Source organism: Triticum dicoccoides, chromosome 4A, assembly GCF_002162155.2.
Source record: "Triticum dicoccoides isolate Atlit2015 ecotype Zavitan chromosome 4A, WEW_v2.0, whole genome shotgun sequence".
Lineage (NCBI taxonomy): Eukaryota > Viridiplantae > Streptophyta > Magnoliopsida > Poales > Poaceae > Triticum > Triticum dicoccoides.
Window position 1 is genome coordinate 611,735,750 of NC_041386.1, and position 11,258 is coordinate 611,747,007.

The following is an 11,258-nucleotide window of genomic DNA, read 5'->3' on the forward strand; positions in this document are numbered from 1 at the left end:
CGACTCCGGCCGCCGCGCCTCTCCAGTCGCCGCCCCGCCGCCCAGGTCCCCGCTGGAGCCGCGCCTGCCCCGGATCCGGCCAGATCCGGCGGCCCCGACCCTAGCTCCGACCGCCCCGGCCGGCCCGTGCTTCCCCGAGCTCTCCGGCGAGTTTTCCGGCGGAATCCACCGCCGCATCGGCCCCGTGGTACAGTAAACCCTAGATCCGCGAGGTGATGAATTTCTCTAAGTCCCTGTTTTCCAGATTCAAATGCCCTTGTTCATCGTGCCCTAACTTTGCACCCATAACTCCGTTTTGCGCGTATAGCATATCGAAATGTTTGTTTCAGAGAGCACATCATTTCATCTCATTGCATCAGTTTCATTTGAGTTCATCGTGATGCCCGAAATTCTGTTGGAAGAGTGCTATTTGAGATAATTGTCAGATCTGCTGCTCCAAATAGCTATTTGTCATTTTTGCCATAATTATTGTGTGCATGATATGCCCATGAGCTCTACATGTGTTTTGTCATATTTCCATAGGTGCCATCCATGTATTTTTGTGATGTGTGTGGTGACTAGCACAAGCTTGCCAAGTGGAGCACTCGTTAATGCCGATTTCAGGGACTTAGCAATTCCACTAAGTCCTTGATCTGTTTTTATCAATATGCCATATGTTCATGTTGTTTCCTAGTGATCCGTGCCTCTTTTTAGGATGATCAGTAAGGATGTTTTGTTAATCTTGTAGTGCCCTATCCATCCATGTCTTTGTTTGCATTTATGGAGCACCCTAGCTTGAGTCGATCGAGCTCTACTTTTGCTATTTCGTGAAACTGGGCAGATTGTCTACTTGTTAGCGATTTTGCCAAGGATGTTGTAGTTGATCCGTGCATGCTATGTTGTTGTTCTTGCCATTTCTAGCTTGTATAATGTGTATTCTTGATGGGTGTATGCTTAGATTGTCATGACATGCTCTGTAGTGAGTGTATGGAGCTCGTAAACATGCCTACTTGAAATCTGATTTGCATGCTCCAGTTTTTCACTAAATCTGTGATCTGTTTAAGTTTTGCCATGTTCACATGCTTGCAATTGTATTTTCTGATCCCTTTTGGCACAAGGTCACTAAGGGACTTTTGTTAGGCTCTTTGAGTAGCTCCATGCCATGCTTTACTTTGCCATGTTAAGTTCCTGTAGCCTATAGTTTTCTTGCTCCAAAGTGTGCTATCTGATCTGAAATTCCAGACAAGTGTTAATTTCACTAAGTCTGAAATCTGTTTACCAATTGCACTTTTGCCATGCTTGTTTGAACCGGTTAATGGATGAATTGGCCGTAGCTCAATGTTCATATTTTGTTAAGCATCATGAATGGATCCCTGCCATGTATTTTGTTGCCATATTTGGGTGCTGTAGCATGTTTAGCTTGTTGCATTTAGATGGCTACTTGCTGTATATCACAGACCGGTGCCATATTTGAATTGCTTGCCATTTCCAAACCGTGTCTCCGTTTCCGGCGTTCTTTATATCGTTTTCCAGCGAAATCATCTCACCTTTTCAGTGGCACACTTGGATTTCCATGTTGAGGCCAGGTTCATTCATTCCTTGTCAAATCTTGCATATGCATCACATATCGCATCCCGCATAGCATACCGTGTTTGCATCATGTTGTTTGAGCTTTGCACGTGGTTGATTGTGTTCATGTTGCCTGTTTGTCTTGTTTGGGAAGAGATGGGAGACGAGTTCGCTAACGAGGAGCCCGTTGAGTTTGCTTTCGAGGATCCAGTCAACTCTGACAACTTTGCAGGCAAGGTGATCACACCCTCGAAATCACTTCTATCTTTGCTTTGCTAGATGCTCGCTCTTTTGCTATGCCTATGCTATGATTCCTACCACTTGCTTATCATGCCTCCCAAATTGCAATGTCAAACCTCTAACCCACCATGTCCTAGCAAACCGTTGATTGGCTATGTTACCGCTTTTACTCAATCCCTCTTATAGCGTTGCTAGTTGCAGGTGAAGATTGGAGACCGTTCCTTGTTGGAACATTATTTTCTTGTTGGGATATCATTATCTTATCTTGTTATCTTAATGCATCTATATACTTGGTAAAGGGTAGAAGGCTCAGCCTCTCGCCTAGTGTTTTGTTCCACTCTTGCCGCCCTAGTTTCCGTCATATCGGTGTTATGTTCCCGGATTTTGTGTTCCTTACGCGGTTGGGTGATAATGGGAACCCCTTGATAGTTCGCCTTGAATAAAACTCTTCCAGCAATGCCCAACCTTGGTTTTACCATTTGCCACCTAGCCTCTTTTTCCCTTGGGTTTCCGGAGCCCAAGGGTCATCTTATTTAAACCCCCCCGGGCCAGTGCTCCTCTGAGTGTTGGTCCAACCTAGAGCCCCTTGCAGTGCCACCTCGGGGAAATTCGAGGGATGGTTTTAGTTGTATGGATTGCTTATCCGATTGTGCCCTGAGAACGAGATATGTGCAGCTCCTATCGGGTTTTCTCGGCACATTTGGGCGGTGTTGTTGAATTTGTTTTAACTTGTCGAAGTGTCTTGTAGAACCGGGATACCGAGTCTGATTGGAATGTCCCGGGAGAAGGTATATCCTTCGTTGACCGCGAGAGCTTGTCATGGGCTAAGTTGGGACTCCCCTGCAGGGATTTGAACTTTCGAAAGCCGTGCCCACGGTTATGGGCAGATGGGAATTTGTTAATGTCCGGTTGTAGATAACTTGAACCTTAACTTAATTAAAATGAATCAACTGTGTGAGTTACCGTGATGGTCTCTTCTCGGCGGAGTCCGGGAAGTGAACACGGTGTTGGAGTAATGCGTGCCGCAGGTTGTTCTCTAGTTATGCGTTCACGCTTTGCCTTCTCTTCTCGCTCTCATTTGCGAATAGGTTAGCCACCATATCTTGCTAGTCGCTTGCTGCAGGTCCACATATTTTACCTTGCCTTACCTATAAGCTTAAATAGTCTTGATCGCGAGGTTGCGAGATTGCTGAGTCCCTGTGGCTCACAGATTACTTCCAAGCCAGATGCAGGGCCTGGTGACTCTGTTCCAGATGACGCGCTTGAGCTCAAGTGGGAGTTTGACGAGGACTCACGCCGGTACTATGTGTCTTTCCCTGATGATCAGTAGTGGTGCCCGGTTGGGGCGATCGGGACCGTGTCGCATGTTGGGTTGGTCTTTTATTTTGGCACCGTAGGCGGGCCATGAGTGATTGGATGATGTAATGCTATTTATGTACTTTGTTCGACGTGGCGAGTGTAAGCCAACTATGTACCTTCCCCTTTTATTATTTATATTACATGGGATGTTGTGAAGATTGCCTAACTTGCGACATTGCTTGCAATGCGGTTATGCCTCTAAGTCGTGCTTCGACACGTAGGAGATATAGCCGCATCGAGGGCGTTACAAGTTGGTATCAGAGTCATCAGGCCCTGCATCTGGCTTGGAAGTAATCTGTGAGCCAAGTACAAGTGCTATCGCCTTGATGACAAGGATACTCTCTTCTTCGAGGATCGTATTGTTGTGCCCAAAGGTGACCTTCGTAAAGTGATCATGAACGAGGCTCACAATTCAGTCCTCTCCATCCACCCTGGGAGCACGAAGATGTATCAGGACCTCAAGTAGGCTTATTGGTGGACTCGAATGAAGCGCGAGATTGCTCAGTTCGTGAATGAGTGTGATGTCTGCAGAAGAGTGAAGGCAGAACACCAAAGGCCAGCTGGTCTCCTCCAACCTCTTGCCATTCCAGAATGGAAGTTTGACCACATTGAGATGGACATCGTGACTGGGTTTCCAAAGTCCAAGTGTGGCAATGATGCTATATTCGTTGTCATCAACAAACTCACTAAAGTGGCACACTTTCTGCCTATGAAAGAGTCCATCACTGCAGCTCAATTGGCGGAGCTGTATACCTCTCGGATTGTCTCTCTGCACGGTATTCCACAGGTGATCTCTTCAGACCGTGGCAACATCTTTACCTCCAAGTTTTGGGATTCTTTTCAGAAGGCCATGGGCACCAACATCCGCTTCAGCACAGCTTTCCATCCTCAAACTAGCAGTCAAGTCGAGCGTGTCAACCTGATTCTTGAAGATATGCTTAGGGCTTGTGTGATCTCCCTTGGCATGAAGTGGGAGGATTGTCTTCCATATGTTGAATTCTCCTACAACAACAGTTTTCAAGCAAGTTCGGGCAAGGCCCCATTCAAAATTCTGTATGGCAGGAAGTGCCGTACCCCTCTCAACTGGTCTGAAACCGGCGAACATCAACTTTTGGGTAATGACTTAATCACAGAGGCACAGGAAATGTGCAAAGTCATTCGAGATAACCTCAAAGCAGCGCAATCGCGCCAGAAGAGCTACTATGATAGTAAGCACCGTGATTTGGCCTTCGAGATCGGAGATCATGTTTACCTCCGCGTCTCTCCAATGAAAGGTACTCGTCGCTTCGGTATCAAAGGGAAGCTTGCCCCTAGATATGTGGGACCTTTCAAGATCGTCAGCAAGAGAGGCGATCTCGCCTATCAACTCGAGCTTCCTTCAAACTTTGCAAATGTGCATGACGTGTTCCATGTCTCTCAGCTCCGCAAGTGCTTCAAGACTCCGGAACGCACCGTCAACTTTGAAGACATTGAGCTCCAGGAAGATATCTCTTATCGTGAGCACCCCGTTGCTATTCTTGAAGAGACTGAACGCAAGACTCGCAATAAGTCAATCAAATTCCTCAAAGTCAAGTGGTCACACCATTCCGACTGTGAAGCCACCTAGGAACGCGAGGATCACCTCTGTTCTGAGTACCCGGCGTTCTTCCAGTCCTAGATCTCGGGACGAGATCCTTTCGTAGTGGTGGAGTGTTGTAACACCCCAGATATGATTTACCTAATATGCAATCCAACTCTTGCCGTTTCCGGCGTTAAGTTATTTTATTTTCTCGGGTTCGGGTTTTTGTCTCCGTGTGTTGTTGTTGTTGTCTTGCATCTCATATCATGTCATCATGTGCATTGCATTTGCATATGTGTTCGTCTCATGCATCCGAGCATTTTCCCCGTTGTCTGTTTTGCATTCCGACGCTTCGTTCTCCTCTAGTGGTCATTTCTACCTTTCTTTCGTGTGTGGGGATTAAACATTTCCGAATTGGACCGAGACTTGCCAAGCGGCCTTGGTTTACTACCGGTAGACTGCCTGTCAAGTTTCGTACCATTTGGACTTCGTTTGATGCTCCAACGGTTAACCGAGGGACCGAAAAGGCCTCGTGTGTGTTGCAGCCCAACACCCCTCCAATTTGGCCCATATCCCACCAAAACCCTCTCCATCATCTAGAGCGTTCGATCACGATTGCGTGGCCAAAAACCGCACCTCATTTGGACTCTCCTAGCTCCCTCTATGCCTATATATAGCTCCCCTCCGAAATTCTCGTTTTCCTCTCCCGAAACCCTAGATCCACCCCTCTCCGCGCGGCCGGACACGTCCACCGGCCGCCGGACAGCGTCCGCTGCCGCCCGAAAAATCCCCGCGCGCCATGTGTCGCCGCACCGCCTCCCGCGCCGCCGGCCCGTGCGGCCCGCTGCGAGCCCCCGCGGCCCGCTTCCACGCGCCGCCGCCCGGCTTCACCCGCCGCTGCCCCGCCGCCGTCTTCCCCGAGTCCGGCGTCCCGTGCCGCCCTGTCTCATCGTCCGGATGGCGAGCCTCGACTCCGGCCACCGCGCCTCTCCAGTCGCCGTCCCGCCGCCCAGGTCCCCGATGGAGCCGCGCCTGCCCCGGATCCGGCCAGATCCGGCGGCCCCGACCCAAGCTCCGACCGCCCCGGCCGGCTCGTGCTTCCCCGAGCTCTCCGGCGAGTTTTCTGGCGGGATCCGCCGCCGCATCGGCCCCATGCTACAGTAAACCCTAGATCCGCGAGGTGATGAATTTCTCTAAGTCCCCATTTTCCAGATTCAAATGCCCTTCATCGTGCCCTAACTTTGCACCCGTAACTCCGTTTTGTGCATATAGCATATCGAAATGTTTGTCTCAGAGAGCACATCATTTCATCTCATTGCATCATTTTCATTTGAGTTCATCTTGATGCCCGAAATGCTGTTGGAAGAGTGCTATTTGAGATAATTGTCGGATCTGCTGCTCCAAATAGCTATTTGTCATTTTTGCCATGATTATTGTGTGCATGATATGCCCATGAGCTCTACATGTGTCTTGTCATATGCTTTTCCATCTTTCCAGAGGTGCCATCCATGTATTTTTGTGATGTGTGCGGTGACTAGCACAAGCTTGCCAAGTCGAGCATTCGTTAATGCTGATTTCAGGGACTTAGCAATTCCACTAAGTCCTTGATCTGTTTTTATCAATATGCCATATGTTCATGTTGTTTACTAGTGATCCGTGCCTCTTTTGAGGATGATCAGTAAGGATGTTTTGTTAATCTTGTAGTGCTCTATCCATCCATGTCTTCTTTGCATTTATGGAGCACCCTAGCTTGAGTCGATCGAGCTCTACTTTTGCTATTTCGTGAATCTGGGCAGATTGTCTACTTGTTAGCGATTTTGCCGAGGATGTTGTAGTTGATCCGTGCATGCTATGTTGTTGTTCTTGTCATTTCTAGCTTGTATAATGTGTATTCTTGATGGGTGTATGCTTAGATTGTCATGAAATGCTCTGTAGTGAGTGTATCGAGCTCGTAAACATGCCTACTTGAAATCTGATTTGCATGCTCCAGTTTTTCACCAAGTCTGTGATCTGTTTAAGTTTTTGCCATGTTCACATGCTTGCAATTGTATTTTCTGATCCCTTTTGGCTCAAGGTCACTAAGGGACTTTTGTTAAGCTCTTTGAGTAGCTCCATGCCATGCTTTACTTTGCCATGTTCAGGTCCTGTAGCATATAGTTTTCATGCTCCAAAGTGTGCTATCTGATCTGAAATTCCAGACAAGTGTTAATTTCACGAAGTCTGAAATCTGTTTACCAATTGCACTTTTGCCATGCTTGTTTGGACCGGTTAATGGATGAATTGGCCATAGCTCAGTGTTCATCTTTTGTTAAGTATCATGAATGGATCCCTGCCATGTATTTTGTTGCCATGTTTGGGTGTTGTAGCATGTTTAGCTTGTCGCATTTAGATGGCTACTTGTTGTATATCGCAGACCGGTGCCATATTTGAATTGCTTGCCATTTCCAAACCGTGTCTCTGTTTCCGGTGTTCTTTATATCGTTTTCAAGTGAAATCATCTCACCTTTCCAGTGGCACACTTGGATTTCCAAGTTGAGGCCAGGTTCATTCATTCCTTGTCAAATCTTGCATATGCATCACCTATCGCATCCCGCATAGCATACCGTGTTTGCATCATGTTGTTTGAGCTTTGCACATGGTTGATTGTGTTCTTGTTGCTTGTTTGTCTTGTTTGGGTAGAGCCGGGAGACGAGTTCGCTAACGGGAAGCCAGTTGAGTTTGCTTTCGACAATCCAGTCAACTCTGACAACTTTGTAGCCAAGGTGATCACACCCTCGAAATCACTTCTATCTTTGCTTTGCTAGATACTCACTCTTTTGCTATGCCTATGCTACGATGCCTACCACTTGCTTATCATGCCTCCCAAATTGCCATGTCAAACCTCTAACCCACCATGTCCTAGCAAACCGTTGATTGGCTATGTTACCGCTTTGCTCAGCCCCTCTTATAGCGTTGCTAGTTGCAGGTGTAGATTGGAGACCGTTCCTTGTTGGAATATTATTTTCTTGTTGGGATATCATTATATTATCTTGTTATCTGAATGCATCTATATACTTGGTAAAGGGTGGAAGGCTCGGCCTCTCGCCTAGTGTTTTGTTCCACTCTTGCCGCCCTAGTTTCCGTCATATCGGTGTTATGTTCCCGGATTTTGCGTTCCTTACGCAGTTGGGTGATAATGGGAACCCCTTGATAGTTCGCCTTGAATAAAGCTCTTCCAGCAATGCCCAACCTTGGTTTTACCATTTTCCACCTAGCCTCTTTTTCCCTTGGGTTTCCGGAGCCCAAGGGTCATCTTATTTAACCCCCCCGGGCCAGTGCTCTTCTGAGAGTTGGTCCAACCTAGAGCCCCTTGCAGCGCCACCTCGGGGAAACTCGAGGGATGGTTTTAGTTGTATGGATTGCTTATCCAATTGTGCCCTGAGAACGAGATATGTGCAGCTCCTATCGGGTTTTGTCGGCACATTCGGGAGGTGTTGTTGGATTTGTTTTAACTTGTCGAAGTGTCTTGTAGAACCGGGATACCGAGTCTGATTGGAATGTCTCGGGAGAAGGTATATCCTTCGTTGACCGCGAGAGCTTGTCATGGGCTAAGTTGGGACTCCCCTGCAGGGATTTGAACTTTCAAAAGCCATGCCCACGGTTATGGGCAGATGGGAATTTGTTAATGTCCGGTTGTAGATAACTTGAACCTTAACTTAATTAAAATGAATCAACTGTGTGAGTTATCGTGATGGTCTCTTCTCGGCGGAGTCCGGGAAGTGAACACGGTGTTGGAGTAATGCGTGCTGTAGGTTGTTCTCTAGTTATGTGTTCGCGCTTTGCCTTCTCTTCTCGCTCTCATCTGCGAATAGGTTAGCCACCATATCTTGCTAGTCGCTTGCTGCAGCTCCACACATTTTACCTTGCCTTACCTATAAGCTTAAATAGTCTTGATCGCGAGGGTGCGAGATTGCTGAGTCCTTGTGGCTCACAGATTACTTCCAAGCCAGATGCAGGGCCTGATGACTCCGTTCTAGATGACGCGCTTGAGCTCAAGTGGGAGTTCGACGAGGACTCACGCCGTTACTATGTGTCTTTCCCTGATGATCAGTAGTGGTGCCCGGTTGGGGCGATCGGGACCATGTCGCATGTTGGGTTGGTCTTTTATTTTGGCACCGTAGTCGGGCCATGAGTGATTGGATGATGTAATGCTATTTATGTACTTTGTTCGCTGTGGCGAGTGTAAGCCAACTATGTACCTTCCCCTTTTATTATTTATATTACATGGGATGTTGTGAAGATTGCCTAACTTGCGACATTGCTTGCAATGCAGTTATGCCTCTAAGTCGTGCTTCGACACGTAGGAGATATAGCCGCATCCAGGGCGTTACAAGTTGGTATCAGAGTCATCAGGCCCTGCATCTGGCTTGGAAGTAATCTGTGAGCCAAGTACAAGTGCTATCGCCTTGATGACAAGGATACTCTCTTCTTCGAGGATCGTATTGTTGTGCCCAAAGGTGACCTTCGTAAAGTGATCATGAACGAGGCTCACAATTCAGTCCTCTCCATCCACCCTGGGAGCACGAATATGTATCAGGACCTCAAGTAGGCTTATTGGTGGACTCGAACGAAGCGCGAGATTGCTCAGTTCGTGAATGAGTGTGATGTCTGCAGAAGAGTGAAGGCAGAACACCAAAGGCCAGCTGGTCTCCTCCAACCTCTTGCCATTCTAGAATGGAAGTTTGACCACATTGAGATGGACTTCGTGACTGGGTTTCAAAAGTCCAAGCGTGGCAATGATGCTATATTCGTTGTCATCAACACACTCACTAAAGTGGCTCACTTTCTGCCTATCAAAGAGTCTATCACTGGAGCTCAATTGGCGGAGCTGTATACCTCTCGGATTGTCTCTCTGCACGGTATTCCAAAGGTGATCTCTTTAGACCGTGGCATCATCTTTACCTCCATGTTTTGGGATTCTTTTCAGAAGGCCATGGGCACCAACATCCGCTTCAGCACAACTTTCCATCCTCAAACTAGCGGTCAAGTCGAGCGTGTCAACCAGATTCTTGAAGATATGCTCAGGGCTTGTATGATCTCCCTCGGCATGAAGTGGGAGGATTGTCTTCCATAGGTTGAATTCTCCTACAACAACAGTTTTCAAGCAAGTTCGGGCAAGGCCCCATTCGAAATTCTGTATGGCAGGAAGTGCCGTACCCCTCTCAACTGGTCTGAAACCGGCGAACGTCAACTTTTGGGTAATGACTTAATCACAGAGGCAGAGGAAATGTGCAAAGTCCTTCGAGATAACCTCAAAGCAGCGCAATCACGCCAGAAGAGCTACTATGATAGTAAGCACCGTGATTTGGCCTTCGAGATCGGAGATCATGTTTACCTCCGCGTCTCTCCAATGAAAGGTACTCGTCGCTTCGGTATCAAAGGGAAGCTTGCCCCTAGATATGTGGGACCTTTCAAGATCGTCAGCAAGAGAGGCGATCTCACCTATCAACTCGAGCTTCCTTCAAACTTTGCAAATGTGCATGACGTGTTCCATGTATCTCAGCTCCGCAAGTGTTTCAAGACTCTTAAACGCACCATCAACTTCAAAGACATTGAGCTCCAAGAAGATCTCTCTTATCATGAGCACCCCGTTGCTATTCTTGAAGAGACTGAACGCAAGACTCGTAATAAGTCAATCAAATTCCTCAAAGTCAAGTGGTCACACCATTCCGACCGTGAAGCCACCTGGGAACGCGAGGATCACCTCCGTTCTGAGTACCCGGCGTTCTTCTAGTCCTAGATCTCGGGACGAGATCCTTTCGTAGTGGTGGAGTGTTGTAACACCCCGGATATGATTTACCTAATATGTAATCCAACTCTTGCCGTTTCCGGCATTAAGTTATTTTATTTTCTTGGGTTCGGGTTTTTGTCTCCGTGTGTTGTTGTTGTTGTCTTGCATCTCATATCATGTCATCATGTGCATTGCATTTGCATACATGTTCGTCTCATGCATCCGAGCATTTTCCCCGTTGTCCGTTTTGCATTCCAACGCTTCGTTCTCCTCCGGTGGTCATTTCTACCTTTCTTTCGTGTGTGGGGATTAAACATTTCCGAATTGGACCCAGACTTGCCAAGCGGCCTTGGTTTACTACCGGTAGACTGCCTGTCACGTTTCGTACCATTTGGACTTCGTTTGATGCTCCAACGGTTAACCGAGGGACCGAAAAGGCCTCGTGTGTGTTGCAGCCCAACACCCCTCCAATTTGGCCCATAACCCACCAAAACCCTCTCCATCATCTAGAGCGTTCGATCATGATCGCGTGGCCAAAAACCGCACCTCATTTGGACTCTCCTAGCTCCCTCTATGCGTATATATAGCTCCCCTCCGAAATTCTCGTTTTCCTCTCCTGAAACCCTAGATCCACCCCTCTCCGCGCGGCCGGACCCGTCCGCCGGCCGCCGGACAGCGTCCGCTGCCGCTCGACAAATCCCCACGCGCCACGTGTCGCCGCACTGCTTTCCGCGCCGCCGGCCCGTGCGGCCCGCTATGAGCCCCCGCGCCCCGCTTCCACGC